Source organism: Bos indicus x Bos taurus, chromosome 1 (genome assembly GCF_003369695.1).
Source record: "Bos indicus x Bos taurus breed Angus x Brahman F1 hybrid chromosome 1, Bos_hybrid_MaternalHap_v2.0, whole genome shotgun sequence".
In the NCBI taxonomy this organism is placed as follows: domain Eukaryota; kingdom Metazoa; phylum Chordata; class Mammalia; order Artiodactyla; family Bovidae; genus Bos; species Bos indicus x Bos taurus.
Genome location: NC_040076.1, coordinates 72,285,830 through 72,307,110, shown reverse-complemented (window position 1 = coordinate 72,307,110; position 21,281 = coordinate 72,285,830).

The window sequence follows — 21,281 nt, the reverse complement described above, 5'->3', positions numbered from 1 at the left end:
AGCAGCACCTCATTCACTTTGCAGTAAAGCTTCTACTCCTCTATGTATTTCTGGTACCTGGTGATTTTCCTTTCCTGCTTGCACACTTGGATGTTCATTTAACATAATTTTTGTTGTATTTTATCCTCATGCCTAAGGCAGAAGAATTTGTGTTTATCCAATTATTTTCCTACAATCTGTTTCCTTCCTGGGCTTTATAGTAATTTACATCAACTCTGTTTACCATCCAACTACTCCAGGATCTGTTTGGTAAATGCAAGTAACCACTCCATATAAGAGCCATGGGGACTTCCCTGGTGGTCCAGTGGCTTAGACTCCACTCTCCCAATGCAGGGGGCCTGGGTTTGATTTCTGGTCAGGGAAGTAGACACATGCTGCATCTAAGACCTGGTGCAGCCAAATAAATATTTTTTAAAAAAATAATAATATTTTGAGCTGGTAAAGAATCATATACATAGTCTGAGACTTCAAGGGCTAAATTTCAATTGCTGTTGCAGTATTTCTGTTCAGGCTAGGATTTTTGGTAGAGTCTTTTTCCCATTTTTCTATATGCTTCTCCCTTTGTTTGGCTTCAAAAATCATCTAAGTTATGGATTTTTAATCCAAACCTTTAATAACCTTTATAAACAGCCATAAATAGTGTCAACAAACAGATTCTCATTTTACTCCCAATACTGGCATGCTTGTCAGTACTTTGGTGGGGTGACACTAACCAGGAGTGAAGAGCTCTTTCTGACTTCCCACATAAGCAGTGGTGATTGGAGTTTTGATTAATATTTCTGCCCTTTTGTTATTTATCATCAAGCCCTATGAAGCTATTTATCAAAGTCAGTTTATTCTATAAACAGGGGGATAATCTCCACCCCCTTTGTTCTTAGAACATTTTCCCTCTAACTCTCCCCTGACATGTAGGACTTATGTAATGTTCATATTCCTCTAATCTACTGATGCTGGGCCTGAGAGGGATTCAGGCAGTATTTCTTACGTCAGAGAGTGGTGTAAATCCCCATTCCATGTGGAAATATTCCAGTGTACTTGGCACATCGCAAGATGTTATGAACAGACCACAAATGTAGGAGACTTCCTGGGACAAAGATCTCCAGATTGAGGTTAGAGGTCATTTTGACAAGCTGATACCTCCCATATCTCCTGAAAATGCATCTGCTACATTTTCACTGAATGGATGCTATGGTGAAGGAAGTGACTAGGGGGACTGAATACAACTAGAATAGAATTGCAAAGTGTTCAGTGCTTTTGTGAGCTTACATAATCAGCCTTGCTCAAAAAGTTCCTCTTTCCTTTGCTCTGGGCTGGGAGTATATAGCTGTGTCCCATTGTGAACAAGCGTCGTAGTGTTGGAACGGTCTTTGTTTTGTCTTATTATTCCAGGACGTATGGGGTACCCAGCACTCCGATGGGGGTCCTGTCATCAGTCTGAGATTTGTGGTTCCTTTAGAGCTAGAATCACACAGGACATTCCTCTCTCACCTACTACCTCCTTTGCAAAGCTGCTTCTAAGATATAAGCACTAACTCAAATTCTCTACAGAGAACAAAACTTTGATAACCCAGAGTCAGCAGGGGAAATGCTGAGTTTAGGAATAGAAAATTCTAAAAGTCATCAGCAAACAAAAAGACTGTGTGTCAAAGTGATACTCCATTTCAAGCCATTTCATTATGCCTGCTCAAGAGAGATGAATAGTGTGCTAACTTATCAGTCAGCACAATGGTGCATCTGCTCCATCATAATTATCTGATACTTAGGAGAACTGACCTGGAATGAGAGTGCAAGAATCACATAATCTAAGTGCACGGCACTTTCAATCCATTCCCTTGGGGAAGCTGAAAGGCAGGTCGCTATAATTTGCATAAGCTGGAAGTAATTTGATTTTGTTAAGTTACTTGCAATACCTAGAATTATAGAATCATAAAATCGCAAGGTTGGCAGAGAATGGAAAGGTTATTTAGCCCATCCAATCCAGGGATAGGCTTATACAAGCTCTGCTTCAGTAGTTTCAGTGCTGGGGAGTTTGCCTTTCCCCAGTGAAGGCTGACAGGACTATCCTTTCCCCCCAGTGAGGAGACAGAGATTTCCCAGGGAAGGTCACAGGATTTTAAAAAACAGGTTTTTTACAAATTCATGCTAAGCTGTTGCAGAAGCACATCCATTTCCTCACCACCAATGAGTCACCTCTTGGGAGTTCCCTGAACCTTTCCCCTTGGTCTCAAATCCTGTCCCACCATACCTTTCCACCACTCATTAGACATCCTTATTTCTACACTGAGGAAATCAAGACTACTAGACAAAAGCTGTTAGCCTCCTTCTGACTCTCTCATTGCTCATCATTTCCTTCCCTTGGTGCTCGAGGAAGAAGTATCGGTCTTCTAGGTCCAAGGTAAACCTTCCTCTTTCTGTGCCAGGGTGGGGTTTATGGTGAGAGTGTGTCAGCCTTTCCTACCTGCTTTGATGAGGGTATGACCTAGTGTGTCAAAATGTATAGGCGTTGCTCAGATAGCTTCTGGATTTAGGAGTTGTTTTATGTGTAGCTGTAGATTTAGTGTGTCCATGGTAAGAGGGGAGTTCAGGAGCTGACCCATGAAAATCCCTAGAAGGAAACACAGGGGGACATTTCCTTGACATTGGTCTCAGCAGCGATTTTTTGAGTATGACACCAAAAGCATAAGCAAAAAGAACAAAAATAAATAAGACTGCATCAAGCTAAAAAACTTCTGCACAACAAAAGAAAAAATCAAATAAATGAAAAGGCAACCTATAGAGTGGGAGAAAATATTTATAAATCATATATCTGATATCTAAAATATATAAAGAGTTCATATAACTTAATAGGAAACAATCCAGTTAAAAATGGACAGGGGAGCGGAATATACATTTTTTCTGAAGAAGACATACAAATGGCCACTAGATACATGAAAAGGTGCTCAATGTTACTAATCATCAGAAAAATGTAAATCAAAACCATGAGATATCATCTCACTCCTGTTAAAATTACTATCATCAAAAAGGCAAGAGGTAACAAGTGTTGGCAAGGATGTGGAGAAAAGAGAACTTTTGTGCACTCTTAGTGGGAATGGCAACCCACTCCAGTGTTCTTGCCTGGAGAATCCCAGGGACGGGGAGCCTAGTGGGCTGCCATCTATGGGGTCGCACAGAGTCAGACATGACTGAAGCGACTTAGCAGCAGCAGTGGGAATGTAAATTGGTATGGCCTGTATGGAAACCAGTATGGAGGTTCCTCAAAAGATTAAAAATAGAACTGCCATTTGATCCACCAATCTCACTTCTGCATATATATCCAAAGAAAATGAAAACAGTCTCTCAAAGACATATCTGCACTCCCATGTTCATTGCAGGATTATCCAAAGAGCCAAGACATGGAAACAGCCTGTGTCCAGCAGCAGCTGAATGGCTAAGAGAGATATGGTATACACACAGACAGTGGAATATTAGTCAGCCATGAGAAAGAAAGAAATCCTACCATTTGTGACAATGTGGGTGAAACTTGAGGGAATTATGCTAAGTGAAATAAGCCAGATAGATAATATATGTATCATATCACATATATGTGGAATCTAAAGAAAACCAAACTCAGAGACAAAGAATACTTACCAGGGGCTGAGAGGTGGGGGAAATGGAAGATGTTGGTCAAAGAGTACAAATTTGCAGTTATAAGTTTTGTTATCTAATGGACAGCATAGTGATTATGGTTAACAGTATTGTATTATATACTTGAGAGCTATTAAGAGAGTAGATTTTAAATGTCCTCACCATAAGAAAGCAATAATAACTATGTGACATGATTGCGTTGTTAGCTAAAGCTGTGGTAGTAACCATTTTGCAGTGTGTGTGTATCAAAGCAACATGATGTGCACCTTATATTTACACAGTGTTATATGTCAGTTAAATCTCAATAAATATGAAGAAAATATTAATACTAATATTAATACTTATTATTTTAGCTTATTTGCTTCCTATTTTCTTCAGTCTGTTTTCTCTACTTATGCCTCCAACCTATTTGAAAGATACCTTTTCTTGGGCGATCTCAAATTTATTTTTTAAAGCATTGTGGGGAGGGGGTTAAAAACATTAGAAAGCCTTTTCTTAACAGAGTGGAGAATCTATCTGTAATTCCTAACCCTGTAGCAGAGTTGGAGGGTCCCACAGGGCCCAGCTAAGCTACAGTCAATCACAGTTCTATTAGATAAGGTGCTCCAGACATCCTCAGAAATCCTCAGCTCTCATCTGCACCTTCCAGATTCTCCTGCCTGAGCCCCAGGACAGACAAAGGAGATTCCTAAGAAATAACGGATTCTGTAGCTGTTAAGTCTGCAGCATTCTTCTCCCCTCACACACAGGCTGGGGGAAAGTCACTGTCTTCAGAGAACAAGTAGGATAGGAAACCAAAGTTCTGAGAAGACTGCTTTGTCTAAGAAGAAGAGATAATGATTAAGATATGGGTATCAGGGTGTTGCTATTTTTGTAGATTTAAACGGCCTGTTTTTCTAAAGTCTGAGATAAATGGCATGTGAATTGGGCTTTAAAGTTTTGACAGAATTCAGCCATGGAGCTGTTCTTGAAATCTATGGACTCTTCTGATTCTTTTTCTGTAATCACTCATTGTTTATTTTTAAAAGATTTTCAAATCTATCAGCAAATAGAGTGCACAGTGTTCTCTTTCGTTTGAAAACAATGTCCTTTGTTCATGTGGTTACATTCCCTTTCTCAAATCTAATGTTCAATACGTCTTCCCTTATTTTCTTGGTTACCTCTATTAGATTTGCCAACTTTATTGGTTTTATTTTTTTCAAAAGAGCACTTGAATTGTTTATTGATTTTTATTATTTTCCAGTTTGTTGATTTCTGAATGTGTTCTTGTGGCTTTCCTTAAGTCTGTTTGTTGCAGAGTACAAGAAGATTAGCTTCCAAACTTGAAGGTGGAATCTATTTATTTTTTTAATTATTTTTTGTTAAATATCATTACCAATTAATGCTATAGAATTTTCTCCAGTATAGTTTTGGTTGTATCCCTTGGGTTTAATATATTGTTTCTTGTTTTTATAGTTTCACTTCACAAATAATTTATTTTCTATCCATATTATTTTGTTACTAGAAAATGTGGCCTCCAAGGTTTCTACCTTTTCAAATGTATTGTGTATTTCCTATTGAATAAGTCTTGTCAGCAGCTTCTGACAAGACTCCCAATGATCCCTGTTGCCTGGTATTCATGCCCTTATGAAATACCCTCTTCTATAGTGTAGACCAGGGGTCTCCAACCTCCAGGCTATGGACCTCCTGTCAGATCAGCACAGTAGGGGTAATACACGTGAATAATACACTTGAATCATCCCCAAATCATTCCCCCTACCACCAGCCTGTGGAAAAACTGTTTTCCATGAAATCGATCTCTGGTGCTAAAAACGTTAGGGCCTGCTGGCATAGTCTGTACCTAATGACTTCCTTCTGATGAGCAGAAAAAGTGATATGATGTCAGTGTCAAGTTAAGATTGTGAAAGATTGTGACTTCTATCCTTTCTCTCTCATTTGCTTTGTTTCATGAAAGTCAAATGACACGTTGTAAGGCCCACATGGAAAAAACTAAGGGTAGCCTCTACCCAACACCCGGTGAGGAACTGAGTATGCCAGCTGCCATGTGAACAAGCTCATAAGTGGGTCCTTCCCAAGCCGAGCCTTCATATGAGCCACAACTTCAGCCAACATCTTGATTGCAGCCTCGTAAGTGGCTCTGAGACAAAAGGCTTGGCTAAGCTGTACCCAGATTACTGGTCCACAGAAACTGATAATAAACACTGGGGTTTCTTAACATAGTTGATATTTTTACTGAGGTATAGTTGCTGTACAATATTATGTAAGTTACAGATGTACAGTATAGTGATTCACAATTTTTAAAGGTTATACTTTTTTATGGTTATAAAATATTGGCTATATTCTCTGTGTTGTGCAATAAATCCTGTGGTGGTTTAGTCACTAAGTCATGTCTAACTCTTGCGACCCCATGGACTGGGACCCTTCCAGGCTCCTCTGTCCATGGGATTCTACAGGCAAGAATACTGGAGTGGGTTGCCATTTCCTTCTCCAAGGGATCTTCCCGATCTAGGACTTGAACCCGGGTCTCCTGCATTGCAGGCAGGAATTAAACTTGGGTCTCCTGCATTTCAGGCAGATTCTTTACTGACTGAGCTACAAGGGAAGCCCTGCAATATACCCTAGTAGCTTATTTTATAAATAATAGTTTGTACCTCTCATTTCCCTACAGCTATATTATCCCTCCCAACTTCCTTCTCCCAGCTGGTAACCATGAGTTTGTTCTCTATACCTCTTGGATTGTATGGTCATTTTAACAATATTAATTCTTTCAATCCAAGAACATAGTGTACCATTCCATCTATTTGTGTTGGCTTTAATTTTGCTCATCAGTGTCTTATAGTTGACTGGGTAGAGGTCTTTTGGCTCCTTAGGTAGGTTTACTCCTAGATATTTTATTCTTTTTGATGCAATGGTAAGTGGAATTGTTTCCTTAATTTCTCTTTCTGCTACCATGTTGTTAGTATAAAGAAATGCAAAAGATTTCTGTATGTTAATTTTGTATCCTGCAACTTTATTGAATTCATTGATGAGTGCTAGTAGTTTTCTGGTAGTGTCTTTAGGATTTTCTATGTATAGGGTCATGTCACCTGTAAGCAGTGACAGTTTTACTTCTTACTTTTCAATTTGGATTCCTTTTATTTTTTTCTTATCAAATTGCTATGGCTAGTATTTCCAAAACAATGTTGAATAAAAGTGTTGAGAGTGGGCATCCTTGTGTTTTTCATGATCCTAAAGAAAACGTTTTTAGCATTTCACCATTGAGTATGATGTTAGCAGTGGGTTTGTCATATACAGCCTTTATGATGTTTCCTCTATGCTGACATTCTAGAGAGTTTACCAGCTGGTTCCAGGATAGGGTTATCCTGCTGTGTATGAGATCAGTCCACAGGTTATGAGATTGTGGCGTTTTTTGCCTCTGGTGTCTGCCTCCCAGTGGGTGAGGCTGGCCTAGATGCTAGTACAGGCTTCCTGGAGGACAAGGTCAGTGGTTGTCCACTTCTGCATGGAGCTGGGTCTTGGCCCTCTGGTTGTGTCTAGAGATACGTCTACAGGCAGCTGTGGACTCAGGAAGATTTTAGACATCCTGTCTGCTGATAGGTGGGGCTGTATCCCCACCTAGTTAGTTGTTTGGCCGTTGTGTCCCCCACTAGTACCTATAGGCTGTTGGGAAGGGCCAAGTCTTGGCATTAATGAACTAGATCCAAAGACAGCAGCCACTAGCAGTGAACACACTGTAGAAGGAGCCCCCACATATGGCTGCTGCCAATGTCTGTGTCCCTAGGGTGAGCCACAGCCACACACACACACACACACACCCGCCTCTCCAGGAGACTCCAAGACCAGCCAGGCAGGTAGGTCTGGCCCAGGCACCTATCGGATTATAGCTTTTGTCCTGATCCCGGAACATGTGCAATCTGTGCGTATACCCTTTAAGAATGAAGTCTCTATTTCCCTTAGTCCTGGGGTGCTCCTGAAATTAAGCCCTGTTGGCCTTCTAAGCCAAAAGCCTTGGGGGGTCATCTGGAGGCTGGGGAGCCCGATATAAGGTTCAGACCTCTCACTTCTGTGGGAGAACCTGTGCAATATATTTTCCAGTATGTTGTGTGTATCGGGCTTGATTATATTGTAAGTCCACCCATCCTGTCTCACTGTGGTTCCTTCTTTATGTCTTTAGTTGTAGAAGACTTTACCTGGTAGGTTCTGGTCTTTTACATCAATGGTTGTTCTGTAGATAATTGTGATTTTTGTCAGCTTATGAGAAGAGGTGAGCTCAGGGTCTTTATACTCCACCATCTTGACTGACCTCCATAAATATTGTTGTTTAAACCCCTAAATCTTGGGACTAATATCTTACACATCAATAGCTAGCCAGCTAATATATTCACATTGATTAATGTGTATATGTTTCATAATTTTTTCCTTTGGAGAAATATTTTCTCTGTTCAATATACATATATTAAATAAAGTTTATTCATTGTTTACAAGTTTTTCTCTCAGCATTTGATATCAATGATTACTCCTCTTTAAGAGTTCCCTTGACACCACTGTTTGCTGATTTTTTTTTTTTTTTTGCCTTTTCTCTAGTAGAAGTGATCTAATTCAAGCCAAATATAGCCTTCTCTGAAACTTTTCGGCAAAATCATAATTAAAGAAGAGAAAAGACCTATCTGTTGAAGTTGACAGGGTTTCCGGTGGTTATCTTGGTGCCTCATGCAGAGAAGTTGTAAGAAAATAAAGTTGAGCATATAAGGGCAGAGAGCTAAGTGCCCAAGGCCTGAGGACACTGTTTGAGCTCCTGGATCCAGCCAAGCTTGCATTCCTTAGACTTCCCAGATTCACACATAGATAGACTTTTGGCCTAAACTAATTCAAGCTGGACTTCTTTCTCTCTTGCAACTAAACATCCTATGCATTATTACTCCCAGTATTATCTCTTATCTCGGCATTTTCCTACCTCTCTAACTTCATACTGATTATTTCTACCTGGATTCCTTCACATACTGAAACACATCCAAAAAGTCATTTTTCCTATCAGTCCTGCTCATTTCTTCAGGATCTCTGTTTCTTTAGAGGTGCCACCGACCTCTGAGTTACTTAAATTTGAAACCCTAAATCTTCTTCAACACACCTCCTTCCTCTCTTCGTATTCTGCTGTTCCCAAGCCCATCCTTCCCTAATCATTGCACCTCCCTGGCTCAGCCCTTCCTCCCCTCTCACCTGGACAACATCAGCGGTCTCTTCACTGGCCTCTTTGATTCCCTTGCAACTCATCCTGCACAAGTGACCAGGTGACCTTTCCGAAATTTCAACTCTGTTAATGTCACTCCACTGGCCAAAACCTGCACTGACTTCTTTCTTATTGCTCACAGAATAAATCTGGCATTAGGAGCCCTCGAATCATGGGGGAGCTGAGACTTACTGTGCACTTCCTGCTGCCAAGCCTGGCCTGAGCCCTCTACCTACCTACCTGTCATACCTAGGGTCATAAAACCCTAGGAGGTATCATTATGTCCAGTTTACATAAGATAAATAACTCCTGAGGTCACAGAGCTGGTAAATGGTATAGCATTTGACCTGATTTTTACTCACTGTTCTTTATTTTACTATATATAACATACTCTTAATGAAATATCTCCTTAACTGTCACTTTACTAAAGACTGCTGCTAAGTCACTTCAGTTGTGTCCGACTCTTTGCAACCCCATGGACTGCAGCCTACCAGGCTCCTCTGTCCATGGGATTTTCCAGGTAAGAGTACTGGAGTGGGGTGCCATTGCCTTCTCCGTACTAAAGACTACATTTCAGTAAAACTATTGTATGACTCTCTCGAGTTCCTCCTCCTGCTTCCCACCTCCCTGTCTTTGTTTGTGCAGTCCCCTTGCCCAGGACGTTCTGGCCCATCATCAGCACCCTTTAAGACCCAGGGGATGCCTCTTCCCTCAGGAAGCATTCCCTGGATAACCCAGTTGAAATAAGCTCTTTCCTCTATGAAATGCATTATTTAATTTTAAAAAATCCAGGTAATTAATTCATGACAGGTTATAAAATATAAAACATAGAAAAATTTGGAGTAAGGCAAAATAGTCATTGTATCCTATGAACTACTTTCCCTCCCCAGAGGCAGTCAACCCTAACAGCCTTTAGGTACCATTTTAGAGATGTTCTATTCATTTATAAGCAAATGTATATTTTTCATGTTTTTAACAAATAAGGTAGCAATATAGCATACTATACACACTGTTATGAATGTAGCTTTCTCCACTTCCTTTACTGGAAATTATTCTATATCAGATATGTAAAGCTGCTTCGTGTCTGTCTTTCTTTCTTATAAAGAACTGCACTACCTATTCACCAGTCTTTTGAATTATGTTAGGTTTTATTCACATACATTTCAAGTTCCTTGAAGTAGGTAATAGTTCTTTTACTTCCTTTATAGCACAACCCCTGGCTTGGCTGGTCCACAGGTTGTAGGGTTTTCTTTGTAATGTTTTTCATTTAGAAGAGTTACAGATTTACAGAAAGATTGAAAAGAGTGTGAAGTTTCCATATATACTTACTTTGTGCCTTTTTACCAGCTGATAAATTTCCTCATGTGGATGTTCCACAATCAAGAGTTAAGGTCATTTACAATCATTTACATTGGCAAAATGTTGTCATCAATGCTCTTAAACATGGGTTATCTTGTAACCTGTATACATGTGCAGGTGTATCTGTAAGATAAGTTCATTAAGGTACATTTGCTGGATCAAGCGTTGTGTGATTTTCTGTGCTGCTGCTGCTGCTAAGTCACTTCAGTCGTGTCCGACTCTGTGCAACCCCATAGACGGCAGCCCACCAGGCGCCCCCATCCCTGAGATTCTCCAGGCAAGAACACTGGAGTGGGTTGCCATTTCCTTCTCCAATGCATGAAAGTGAAAAGTGAAAGTGAAGTCGCTCAGTCGTGTCCCACTCCTAGCAACCCCATGGACTGCAGCCCACCAGGCTCCTCCATCCATGGGATTTTCCAGGCAAGAGTACTGGAGTGGGGTGCCATTGCCTTCTCCGTGATTTTCTGTAAGAGGCACTTAATGTTGTTCAGAAAAGTTATACCCATTTACATCCCTACTAGGAAGAGTGTGGCAGAGCCTGTTCCTTCTCACCCTTTCTGCCTCACCACATTATCCAGTTTTCTTATCTTTCCAGTCTGACAGGCAAAGATTGTAGCTCATTATAGTTTGATTTGCACTTCATTTTTATAAATGAAATTAAATATCTTTTCATTTGTTTAAAAACTATTTGTATTTTCTCTTCTATGAACTGTCTATTCATATCCTTTGCCTACTTTTCTATTGGGCTGCAAGTCTTTTTCTTATAGCTTTGTGGGGATTCTTAACTATTAAGGGGCTGTTATTTATGATATAACTTGCAATTTTCCCAATATATCCAGACATTATTGTATTTGTTTTCATACTGAGCTTTAAAAAAATTATGTAAATTTATGTTTCTTATGGATTCTGGTTTTGCAGTTATACTGAGAAAGAACTTCCCTACCCTGAAAAATGAAAAAATTAACCTTTCCTGATCTCCTGCAACACTTTTATATTTAAACATTTTATCTGTTTGGAATTTATTTTGATGTGAAATATGAGGTACAGATCTAGTTTAATTTTTTCCAGACAGCTAACAATTATATCAATTCTATTTATTAAATAATCCATATGTTATCACTTATTTGAAGTGCCTTTAGTTTGCTACTGTATCCTTTTGCCTAATATTTCATTTGGGATTTCTTTGAATTGATAATCAAAAGTGAAATTGGCCTGCAGTTTTCTTTTTTTGTGTGTTTTTGTGGGGGAGTTGTATCAGTGTTATGTGTTATAAGAAGACTTCTGTGCTCTGGAATAACAACTGGCATTACTATTATCTATCCTTTTAGATTCTCCTGGAATTCTTCTGTGAAGCCGTCTGCATCTCCTGATATTTTTGGTAGCTGTGTGACAATATTTTCTCTCTGTTTTTTATTGCTCTGCTTATATATTCTGTCTATCTGGTGATAAGTTTGTGGAATTTATATCCTTTATAAAATAATCTGTTCCATCCAGATTTTCAAAATGATTTAAAAAGAGTAGAGCAAAGTAACATCATACAACCCTCTTAGTTTGCTCTGTATCTGAGAATATATCTGAATCTGTTAGTCTCTTATCAAGGAATAAGTTAATAAATAAATAAATTAGAGATTAGTGAATCTTTACAGTAGAAAAATGATAAAAATTAATAAATCTGAGAACTGCTTCTTTGGGTAAAAAAGATGAACTATTAGCCAACTTAATCAACCACTAATCTCTTTACCAACTCCATAGTTCTGCTCTTTCCAGAATGTCATATGGTTAGATTCATTTGGTTATAGGCTTCCTAGGTTGACTTCTTTCACTTAGTGGGTTGCATTTAATATTTATCCATGTCTTTTAGTGGTACCCCATTTTTTTTAGCACTGAATAATATTATATTGTATGGATGCACCACAGTTTGTTTATCTATTCACCTACTGACAGACATCCTGGTTGCTTCCAAGTTTTAGCAATTATGAATTAACCTGCTTTAAACATTTGTTTGCAGATTTTATGTGGATGTCTTAGTCAGCTAGGACTGCTGTAACAAAATACCGTAAACTGGGTGGCCTAAACAACAGATGTTTATTTCTCACAGTTCCAGAGGCTGGAAATCAGTGATCTGAGTGCTAGTATAGTCAGGTTCTGGTAAGAACCATCTTCCTGGCTTGTAGACAGCTGCATTCTTGCTGAATCCTCACTATCAGTAAGGGTGCTCCCTCTTATAAAGGCACTAATCCCATTATAAGAACCCCACCATCATGACCACATCTAAAACTAATTACTTCCTAAAGGTCCCACCTCAAAATATTGTCACATGAAGATTAGGGCTTCAATACATGAATTTTGAGTGGACAACAGTGTTCAGTCCTTAACAGGGCACATAAGCTTTCAGCTTATATGGGTAAATACCAAGGAGTGTGATGCTGTAAGAGTGTGTTAATTTTTCGAGAAACCCCCAAACTGTCTTCCAAAGTGGCTGTACCATTTTACATTCCCACCAGCATCCTTGCCAGCTGTGTGGTGTTAGCAGGGTCTGGAGTTTGGCCATTCTCATTGGTACGTAGTGGTATCTTGTTGTTTCAATCTGCTTTTCCCTAATGGCGTATGATGTGCAGCATCTTTTCATGTGCTTATTCACCGTCTGTAAATCTTTTTTGGTGAAGTGTCTGTTTGGGTCTTTTAACCTTTTTTCATCGAGTTGTTTATTTCCTTATTGTTGAGTTATGAGAGTTCTTTGCATACTTTGGATAGCAATCCTTGACGAGATATGGTTTTTGCAGCTATTTCCTCCCAGTCTATGGCTTGTCTTCTCATTCTCTTGTATCTTTCTAACTTACAGAGTTGTCCACATTAAACCTTCAGCAATCATTGATGACAGTTCAGGTTTTTCTAACTTGGTACACATTCCACCAGAGGGTTCTGCTCCAGTAGCCTGTGATTCTCTGTCTCTTCAATTTGGGGCTGTGGTTTGCCCTGCAAGCCCCTTTCTCTGATGTATCTAAGAAGAGTTCATTTTTCAGACTGTTTAACTTTTTGCTTGTTATTAGGATTGAGCAGCGACTTTCAAACTTCTTACATACTAGACCAGAAATAAGAACAAAATTTGGTTCTGTTTATATTTAAATTTTTAAATAATAGGGATTTTTACTTCTAGCTTTATCCATTTTTATTTGTATTTCACTGAGATCAAAGAAAGTCTATAGTAGTCCTACTTCCTAGAATTTACTGAGCTCAGGTGGCAGTAAGGTTTGATCATAGCCATCATATTTTTTAAGTTTATTTTTAATCATAGGGTAATTGCTTTACAATATTTTGTTGACTTCTGCAGTACAACAACATGAATCAGCCATAAGTATGCATATGTCCCCTGTTGCACATACCCCCCATACCCACTCCACCCCACCCCTCTAGGTTATCACAAAGTATTGTGCTGAGCTCCCTGTGTTATGTAGCAACTTCCCATCAGCTACCTATTTTACCTGTGTGTGTGTGCACACATGCATGCACACTGTGTGCTCAGTCGTGTCTGACTCTTTAACAACCCCATGGATAGTAGCCCACCTACTGTGGGAATTTTCAGGCCAGAATATTGGAGTGGGTTGCCATTTACTACTCGAAGGGATCCTCCTGATCCAGGGATCGAACCTGAGTCTCTTGTGTCTCCTGTACTGGCAGGTGGTTTCTTTCCCACTACACTCCCTGGGAAGCCCCTATTTCGTACATGGTAACATATATGTCCGGAGAAGGCAATGGCATCCCACTCCAGTACTCTTGCCTGGAAAATCCCATGGACGGAGGAGCCTGGTGGGCTGCAGTCCATGGGGTCTCTAGGAGTCAGACACAACTGAGCGACTTCACTTTCACTTTTCACTTTTATGCATTGAAGAAGGAAATGGCAACCCACTCCAGTGTTCTTGCCTGGAGAATCCCAAGGACGGGGGAACCTGGTGGGTTGCCGTGTATGGGGTCGCACAGAGTCAGACACAACTGAAGCGACTTAGCAGCAGCAGCAGCAGCAGCAGCAGCAGCAATGTATATGTCTCAGTGCTACTCTCTCAGTTCATCCCACCCTCACCTTCCCCCACTGTGTCCAAAGTCTGTTTTCTGTATCTGTATCTCTATTCATTCATCAGCATCATTTTTTTAGATTCCATATACATGTGTTAATGTATGATATTTGTTTTTCTCTTTACTTCACTCTGTATAAGAGGCTCTAGGTTCCTACATTTCACTCAAACTGACTCAAATGTGTTCCTTTTTATGGCTGAGCAACAGTCCATTGTATATATGTACCACACCTTCTTTATCCATATATCTGTCAATGGACATGGATCGCTTCTGTGTCCTAGGTATTGGACATAGTGCTGTGATGAACACTGACGTACATGTGTCTTTTCCAGTTGTGGTTTTCTCAGGGTGTGTGCCCAGTAGTGGGATTGCTGGGCTATATGGTGGTTTTATTTCTAGCTTTTTAAGGAATCTCCATACTGTTGTCCATACTGGCTGTATCAATTTACATTCCTACCAACAGTGCAAGAAGTTTCCCTTTTCTCCACAACCTCTCCAGCATTTATTGTTTGTAGACTTTTTGATGATGGCCATTCTGATGGTATGGGGTGAATAGACATCATATTTTAAGTTGATTTTTGTTTCAGCACAGGCTGGAGGAAGGCGGGAGTCAAGGTGGTGGGAAACCGTAAGGTGGGGTCTGGGAGTAGCGACAACTCTGTTCTGTTTATCTGTGGAGTGGACTGTGCCAACTGTAACTTTCATTAGCCCTGAGTCATTTCTCTTCTTTTTTCTTCTGCTAACAGAACCCTTCCTTAAAAGTGGGAGCCCATTCCATGTGAATAACTTCTTCCCTCTCTAAAAGGCTGTGCACAGGATGCAGGTCCTCCCAATCACAATACCCCCTTCTGGATAATAGCTATTAGTCCAGAAATGGGCACGTGACCCAAGAAGAGCCCATCAGAGTCTTGGCCAAATCTCACTGGGTTCCTTCAGATAAAAGTTCTGCTAGGGAACCACTTTACTGTAATGTAGGGAAAGTGTCTGAGAACGAGGCCAACAACGAGAAAAGCAGGCTATGAGGAAAGAGAATGGAGCCAGATGACTGGTATTGTCACTTGACTCCTTAAGCCATGTGCACTGTTTAGAACTTTCTAGTTATGTGAATTGATAAATCCCCTTCCTATTTGTTTATATTAGTTTGGTTTTCTGTCCCTTGCGACTAAAAGAGCCCTGACACAGGTACACAAGTATTTAGGCTGGGATGCACACTGCTGAACTGACTTGAACTCAATATGTGGTGAAGCCTGTCAGTAGCACAGAATTTCAGAAGTTGCTCTGACCTCTTACTCATGGTGTGGAAAGCAGGCCTTGCCTGGGCAGGCTGACAGAGTACTCTCTCTGCCCACCCTTGACTGTGAACTACACGCTGCCTAACCTGAGGCATCAGCTTAGCAGAGCAGCTGTGAGGTGGGAGGGCAGGCTGAGCCACACAGGGCACAGCATGCTGCCTGTGTGGGAGACGGCTGGTCTTACACCCCAGAACCCAGCAACCCCTCTCCAGCACCAGGCTTTCCCATTCAGGGCTTTCCTGAGGACCAGAGCTTATTGTAAATAATGCTTAGTGAGGGTGCAAAAGGCACTGCAGGATATTCAGCAGCAGCAGCCTTAGAAAGCGCCCAGCTGGAGAAGCATATTAGTTTGCCAGGGCTGCTATGACAAAACACCCCAGACTGCACAGCTTAAACAACAGAAATTTACTTTCTTACGGTTCTAGAGGCTGGAATTCATAGGTCCAGGCACCTGCAGGTTTGGTTTCTCCTAAGACCCCCTCCCCAGCTGGCAGATGGCCCCTCCCCTCTGTGTCCCCACATGGCCTTTCCTCTGTGCACCCACACCCTTGGTGGCCCTGTGTGCCAGAGAGCCTCTTCTCATAAGGACAGCAGTCACATTGAACTAGGATTCACGCTCACAACCTCACTTTCTCTTAATCACATCTGTAAAGGTCCTATTTCTAGATACAGTCCTATTCTCAGGTATCAGGCATTGGGACTTCAACATGTGAGTTTGGGGATGGAACAGAGGTCAGCCCATAACAGGAAGGGGTGGGCTTCTCCCTGTCTCCTCTTTACTGCTTCTGCTCTTCCTCCCCTCTTGTTAACTGCAGTTTCTGCCCTCCCCAGGGAGAGAGACAAGGCAAGGAGTAGGAGAGTCCCCACTCACCTGCTTCTGCTTTTTTTTTGGTTTTCACTGCTGCTTTTCAGAAGTCAGCCCTCCCCCATGGCAGCAAATTGCTCACTGCATTTCCCTTAATTGGGTGAACACCCCACCGTCCCAGCTCATCCATGCCCTGCCCGCTTCAGGCATAGGAATCCGTGATTCCTTCCTGCTAAAGTCAGTTCACCACCACATACCTGCCCTTGATTATTAAGAAGAGCGTGCTTCCCAGACACAAGCTCAGGGTGGTGACAGGTAAGTCTGTGGGCACAGCAGGACCAGGCTCAGATAAGAACCTGGCTCAGACCGGACCCAGGTCTAGGTGGCAGCTGAGCACTGGTAGAGTGGCTGCAGGTTGTAGATGGAGCTACGGCCAGGTGTTACCAAACCAAACTTGGGTCCACTTGCCTGCATGCAAAAACCCAATCTATTGACAACAGGTGTTGGTAAAGGAAAGAGAAGTGTTTATTACAGGGTATCAAGCAGGAAATCTGAGTAGCCAGTGCTCAAAAGGCCCAGACTTCCCAATGTCTTTCAGGGAAAGATTTTTTAAAGACTGAGTGAGGGAGGGGTGATTGAGGGGTGTAAGATCAGCTCATGGATATCTTTCTGATTGGTTGGTGGTGATGTAATTGGGAGCAATGTCATCAACCTTCTGCTTCCAATGAGTCTAGAGTCTGTGTGCTCGTGGGCAGCATGCAGTTAACTTCTTCCACCTGGTGGAGTTTCAGTATCTGCCAAACAGCTCAAAGGATACTATCTCAGTGTATTATCTGAAGCTCAGGATATTATCTATGGCCCTAGAGGAGAAACTAAACGTCTTTGACTTTGTTTAAAGGCTAAACTATTATTATTTTGTCTTGCTTGACTGTTTTCCTTTGTTTCTTCATTGTCTCATTTCTCTGGTTAAATTTGTTCTCTGAAGCTCAGAGAAGGCCTAGGAGGCTAAAGTTTTCCTACAAACAAGAGGCAGGTGGAGGACATGGGGCGAGGGGCTCTGTCCTGGAAAGGCCCCATAGGGTCCTGCTCAGTTACACAGGTACATCTGAGATCAGGGGATTGGGGATAAAGGAAAGAGGCCATAGAGGTGGTAGGTGTACTGCTCTCGCATTAAAGACTGCTTATGCACCACAGAACAGATTGTTTTTCAGAGAGACTTCCCTCCTTTCCAACCAGGAGTGCTGATCCTGCAGGCCTCACAGTGAAAGCTGCTGTTGCTGCTGCTGCTAAGTCTCGTCAGTCGTGTCCGACTCTGTGCGACCCCAGAGACGGCAGCCCACCAGGCTCCCCCATCCCTGGGATTCTCCAGGCAAGAACACTGGAGTGGGTTGCCATTTCCTTCTCCAATGCATGAAAGTGAAAAGTGAAGTTGCTCAGTTGTGTCCAACTCTTCGCAACCCCATGGACTGCAGCCCACCAGGCTCCTCCTCCCACGGGATTTTCCAGGCAAAAGTACTGGAGTGGGGTGCCATTGCCTTCTCCGACAGCGAAAGCTAACGTTCAGTTAATCTGTTTGAGGGGCCAGGCCCTGTGCTAAGCACTTCGTATGTACGCACTGACTCATTTAACCCTCCAGTCCTGTGGAGTGTGTGCTCTCGCTGTCCTCACTTTACAGATGAGGAAATTGAAGCACAGAGAAGTTATATAATGTGCCCTGGGTCACACAGCTGGGAAGCATTGGTGCTTCAGTTAACCCAGGAAGTTTGCTTCCAGGCTTTATGTGATCAACTACTATACTATCCTGCTTTTCAAAGGAGAGGCTGTCCAAAGGATACAGTCACTCCACACTTGGTTTACAGCCGTATATAGGAGGATGTGGTGGGAGGAGCCTGCGGTGGGAGCTGGCTCACCCATCTTCTGTCACAGGAGCCGTGGGTTGGGAATTGGCCCTTCTCCTGTCCTGCTCCCCTTGACAGCTGGGTGAGTGGCTTCCATCCCTGTTTCCTTCCACACAAGCACAGACTATGTGGTCCCTGGATCTTCGCTCAGCTGAAACTTGTCTTTAATTTGCCAACCATATACAAAACCATGGACAAGTCACACTCTTCCCTAGAAAACTTCTTGACTTGACAAACATAACCAATCCCATCCCCGGACCTCAATGTTCTTTCTCGCTTTCCCTCCTGCTCAGGAATCCCCAATCCTAGCTGCTTATTAAAGCCATCTGTGGCACTTTTACAAATAACCATGTTGGGGCTCTCAAATCAGTCAGATCCCAATGGGGATGGAGGGGCACCAGCTGATTCTACTGCACAGCCAGCCTGAGGACCACGTTCCCATCTCCCCACAGCATGCCAATCAAAGCCACAGGTCAGGATCATTTCTTTCTCTCCTCAAGCAAGATACATCAGAGGCACTTTACTGACAATGGTTTTAGAAGCAATTGCTTCTCCCCAAGGCCATTTTTACCCAGACCAAGCCTAAATAAGATGTTCTGGGTTGGGCAGACTGGTCCTAAGGCCCTTCAGTGTTCTGTCAAGCCAGGGGAAGGCATAACACATCTTCTGGGGAAATATCACGGCCACATGGCCCAGGCATCTCAGCTGAAAACCCGCATCAGCTGAGAGAGACCTCAGCTCTCCAGAAGAACTAGAGCAAAACCCTTATCAGCCAAGAGCGCCAGCAGAGACAAACCCAGGACTCGGGTGCAAGTAGGTCCAGAAGTTATAAATTAAAGTGTTGCTGCTGCTAAGTCGCTTCAGTCGTGTCCGACTCTGTGCGACCCCATAGACGGCAGCCCACCAGGCTCCACCGTCCCTGGGATTCTCCAGGCAAGAACATTGGAGTGGGTTGACATTTCCTTCTCCATCTGTGAAGTGTTAGCAGTTGGCATATTGACACCATCTCACAGAGCCCCTCTTTTATAAGTAATGAGAAATTTGCTTCAGCAGAAACAGAGGGAGGTACAAGGAACCGTAATTTAAGTTCTGGGCTCTCCTTAACTCAGAGACAAGTTGCCTTTACACAGACATCTGCTCACCAAGTATGGGGACAAAGGTGAAGCAACAGAAGAGTCCTGAATTTGCAGATCAGGAAACTAGATCTGAAGGCCAACGCTGCCCTCCCCTCACTCCCAGCACGTGTGGCCCTTCTTCCCCCATCTCTCTGGCCTTTGTTCCCCAACCACTGCAAAGGGCACATCAGACCAAGAGCGCTCAGATTCCCCAAGCTGGAAGGCTCTGGGGTTTTCTCTTCCCATGGAAAGGACTTATCCTCTTCTACGGTAACATTTTGGAATAGCCTGCAAGCTTCATGGACAGTTCTTACTCCTGAGAAATGTATCCTGTGAACCTTGAGGGACAAATTCTCTGGAGAATATGAACTTTGTTTAACATCTTTTCATTGCCAGAAATCTGCGATCCTGAAGAGAGGAGTATGGCCCCTCCAAGGCCCCTCCCAGTAGGAGTACTGGGGTTCTGATCTTTATGATTTCTTTCCTTCTACTAACTTTGGGTTTTGCTTGTTCTTCTTTATCTAGTTCCTTCAGGTGTAAGATTAGATTGAGATTTTTCTTGTTTCCTGAGGTAAGCTTGTATCACTATAAACTACCCTCTTAGAACTGCTTGTGTTGCATTCGATACATTTTGGATCATCTTTCTGTTTTCATTTGTCTCTAGATATTTTTAAATTTACTCTTTGATTTCTTCATTGATCCATTTTTTTTTTTAGAAGCATGTTGCTTAGTCTCCATGTGTTTTTCCTCCCATTTTTCTTTCTGTAGTTATTTATAGTTTCATACCAGTGTGGTCAGAAAAGAGGCTTGAAACAATTCTGTTCCCTTAAATTTGTTGAGGCTTGTTTTTGAGTCTTGAGTATGTGGTCTACCCTAAAGAATGTTCCATACATGCTTGAAAAGAATATATATTCTGTGCTTTTTTTTAATGTATTGTCCTATAGATATCAATTGTGTCCAGCTGTTCTATTGTTGTCATTTAGGATCTCAAACTTATTGATTTTCTGTCTGAAAGATCTGTCCTTTGGTGTCAGGGGGTGTTGAAGCCTCCTTCTATTGTTGTATTCCTGTCAACTTTTCCCTTTACGTCTGTTAGAACTTTTTCTATGTTTAGGTATTCCTATATTGAATGCATATATGTTAACAAATGTAATGTCCTCTTCTTGTAATGATTTCTTTATCATTATATAGTGTCCTTTGTATTTCTTTATGTACTTTTTTCAAAGACTTTTGTCTGATGTGAGTATTGCCTACCCCCACTTTGATGTCAGTTTCCATCCCTTCACTTGCAGTCTTTCAACCTAAAGTGGGTATCCTGTAGGCACCATATTATAGGTTCTTGGTTATTTTTTTAATCCAATCTGCCACTCTGTGTCTTTTGATTGGGACATTTAGTCCATTGATATTTAAAGTAAATATTGACAGGTATGTATTTATTGCCATTCTAAACCTTGTTTTCCAGTTGATTTTGTAGTTCTTTCTTTCTTTTTGATTTTCCTTTTGTGGTTTTATAGTTTTCTTTTGTCGTATGCTTAAGTTCCTTTCTTTTCAGTTTTTGTGAATCTATTATATTTTTTTGATTTCGTGGTTAGCCTGATTTTCAAGAGTGTTAACCCATAGCTTATATCTACTTGCTATAAACTGATAGTCATACAAGTTCAAACACATTCTAAGAGATCTACATTGTTTTACTCTCCTCCCCACATTTTGAGATTTTTATATCCTATTTTACATCTTTATGTTTGTCCTTTTGCTATTATTGTATTATTATAATCATTTTCCAAAAAATTGAATGGTTTTTTAATCTATGTACTGGCTTAAGTTGTCTTCGATCCTTTCATATATTTGCCTTTCCTATTACATGTGTCCCTTTCCTATAGATTATTGCTC